General features: G+C 32.5%; 1 long non-coding RNA gene across 1 annotated transcript; it reads right to left on the reverse strand.

Moving 5' to 3' along the window:
• Positions 1-294: 294 nt before the first annotated feature.
• Positions 295-3,052, reverse strand: LOC311277449. Its single transcript, XR_014625262.1, has 3 exons — positions 2,949-3,052; positions 1,782-1,922; positions 295-906 (listed from the first exon to the last, which is right to left on the reverse strand). It is a non-coding gene; the product is annotated as an uncharacterized lncRNA (long non-coding RNA).
• Between the last annotated feature and the right edge of the window lie 604 nt (positions 3,053-3,656).

Here is a 3,656-nt window from a genome sequence, read left to right on the forward strand (position 1 = left end):
CCTGGTGGTCTCATAATTGTCTCCTCCAAAGTTTCAGACAAGATCTCAACAACATCACACATAGGCTCAGATTTTTCTGAGAGGAGCTCTCAAATGTATCTCTTTTAAAGTTTAGAGGAGACCTGAACAACTTTAGAAACTGTGCACCAAGTCTCAAAAGGCAAAAAAAAAGAAAAAAAAGGTTTAAGCATATATTAAGAGTAAAGGTATGCAGAAATAAGGTTAACGTTACTCTAAATTGCTGACACACAATAAGAAAATATAGAATATCCAGTATCTCTACACTGTAAAAAATGTATTGTCAAATTAACAGTAACTTACTGGCAACAATTATCCAGTAGTTGCTGTATTTCATTCAACAGTAAAATTACTGTAACACTAAATACAGTACTGTTAAGCATACTGTAAAATTAAATACATTATTTTACTGTAATTTTTTACCACGTTAAAACACAGTATTACACCGTTGATTTTTAATAATACTGTATAGTATTATACAGTTATGAAATGTTATTTTATTACTTTTATAGTGCTACTGTGTTACCTGTAGAATATGTAGAAAATCTGTAGGAATATTATTTTAACTGTTAATGGGAAATAGAAAAAAGAACAATTGAAGCTTTAACTGCACAACAAGGTTTATTGTGTATTTTTAAACAATACATTAGTAATAATAATGTAATATGATACAACAATAAAAATCTGTTTTAAAAGAAGACTAATGAACAATATATATTTAATAATTAAGATCAGTGAACAATTCATGTATTTCAATTCATGCAAAAATGATCCTGAACAGGTAAAAAAGAAACTTAGAAAGAAAGCAAGACAGGTTAGGATGAAGGCCAGGTGAGGAGGGCAGTGATGGTGTCAAGTGGTAGAAGAGTGACAACACTTCTGATAATCCTGCAAGGAATGATAAGCACAAATCAATCAGAGGCAAAACTAATAATAAAAAAAACCTAACTCACATTATCAACACCTTTTTAGGAGAATTTTTTTTTCCTATGGTATCCACTTTATTTTTCACGGAAGAGTGGGCACGGCCATTTATAAATGAAATGTGTCTGCGCTTGAAATGCACTTGACTGGGGCTAACAGTAGCTGCTGATCATTTCTGTTCGATTCTCGATTTTGAATCAAATTTAATTTAGATATATGCATAGATTTGATTTTAGATTTGATCATAGATTTTAAATCTATTCTATGCATATATCAAAATGAAATTTGATTCAAAAGAGAATTCCCAATTTCAAAAGTACCGCCTCTTTTGAATCAAATCGTGACCCAAAGAATCGATTTGAATTGAATCGTTGAATCAAAAAGATTCCCACCCCTATTACATTTCATTATATTTTAACTTTACCTGTTGTCTTCATTATTTAATGTATGTTTGAGAACATTTAAAACTTAAAATAAATAAATATTTGACATTGATTGTGATAATTATCAATACTGACTGATATGAAACATTTTATCAAGATGATTTTTGACCATATCACTCAACCCTATTTTTTACCATTTCATGTTTTAATTAAAACTTATTTAAAGAGGTGTAAAAATTATAATATAAAAATACAAATTATTTGACTTATACAAGGCATATTTGTTAAATGGAAACTGTGAAGGGAACATAATTACATTATAAAACAGACTATCAATTTGAAAAATGTATGGTTTAAGTCATTTCCACCCTTTTTGGATTTTTCTAAATACAGATTCAGACACAAATCATTTCTAAAGATATGGGCTCTGCTGCACATCCCTAATATTACTCTTACCTTAATGATTTTGCCAATCATATTCTGCAAAGTCCCTGATTCAAGGCCATGGTCTTCCTCCGAACAACCTTCGCACTCTTTCTGCTCACCTGGAACTGTGATGTTCATTTCGAATTTTCAGGATTTATCCTGACAAGAAACCTGTAAACACAAAAAATATATATAGCCTATATATTTTCCAACTGAATCAAGAGTGATCACAATATGTAGCATCATCTGTAATAAGTCACATCACAATAAGCTCTAAGTCAAAGCTCTAAACCATCACTTGTGCAAAATAAAAAGCCATTGGTGTTACTAATAGAGATCAATTTGTAACAAAAGTGTATGAATGAACATAGACTGAGGTAACTGCACAAGGTCCTGGCAGATCGCCAGGTCAGGTCCTCACAGACGTGTAAAAGAATATTCTGATTTAGACAAAAATAAGCGCGAATAAATCAATAAGAGGAATCGAAAATTTAATTTTATAACAAGAATCCGAATCCTAACCTTGGGTATCCGATTTCAGGATATCGATTTTCAATTCCCAACGGTATGATATATATATATATATATATATATATATATATATATATATATATATAATGAACGCGCAGGCGCTTCCACTGACTTAAAATGGTAAATAACACAATTATTAGATCATTCTGACCTTATAAGAGGCTACATATGCAATCTATGTTTATAAAATTACATTTAATAATCAAGTAGGCTAGCTATCATCATGAAGGAAATCCGCGTTACAGGCGTTATAGAACATAAGCCGCGGGCAGTTCTTCTAAACTAACATAACCTGGCTGCTACTATTTAGTTTGCATAAAAAATATATAAAGGTTCATCACTAACCAGATATTTATGGCGAAAACTTCGCCGACAGACACAGCGACGCGATGCCTGCGCGCCCTCAACGTTACTCAGGGAACTGAAGAGTTATTCATAAAACGGCAGCTTGTGGTTATTTTTCGCGGTCATTTCGTACTAATGTATTTAAATTTACAGTAACACCAATGTCCCAAACTACATTGAGTAGCCTATCATATACACAGCTGATAGTAAAATGTTAAGAATAAATTAAATTAAATATCTAAATCCTGGTCATACTCTCTAAATAATTTTAAAGTTATTAGCTAGAATCCATGCATACAAATATTAAGATTTATTACTTACCATATGGCGAAGTTCCTAACACCGGGCTGAAGTTCCAGGTCGGCAGAAAAGACTGACACAACTGACACGAAAAACTCATTCAAATGCGCTCTCATGCACCCCCCACTGACAGAAATTAAGACTGTTAATGGTCACCCAGTCCTGAAAATGTTTTATGTAAGGATAACGTTTGTAGGCTAGCAATTTTACTCGTGGAATTGTGTGTGGTGTTTTTCGCGGTCAATTTGCACTGCTGTATTTAGATTTACAGTAACTAATAATTTCCCAGAATGCATTGAAAATATACAGTAACATACTGTCAACTGTGTGCACAGTACATAACTGTTGAAAATACAAAATAATACTGTGAAAGCAACAAAATCTACAGTAACATACTGTACATAGGTTATACAGCAAGAAACTGTTGAGAAAAACAGTATAATGCTGTGAAAACAACAGAAATCATTTACAGTGTAGCAAAGGAGAAAATCTGAGCACAGTGTGTGACGTTGTTGAGATCTCTTCTAAACTTTAGAGAAGACAAATGTGAGCGATCCAGTGTCTCTAGCTAAGGAGAAAAATCTGAGCACGGTATGTGACGTTGCTGCGATCTCTTCTAAAACTTTAAAGGAGAGTGTTAGAGTTTTTGTCTCAGGAGACATGTGTGAGAAGCAAGAGACTCAATTTTATGTTAATGTAACCTCATTTATGTTTTTAGTGTGTTTTGAA

The sequence above is a fragment of the Rutilus rutilus genome (genome assembly GCF_951802725.1).
Source record: "Rutilus rutilus genome assembly, chromosome: 18".
In the NCBI taxonomy this organism is placed as follows: domain Eukaryota; kingdom Metazoa; phylum Chordata; class Actinopteri; order Cypriniformes; family Leuciscidae; genus Rutilus; species Rutilus rutilus.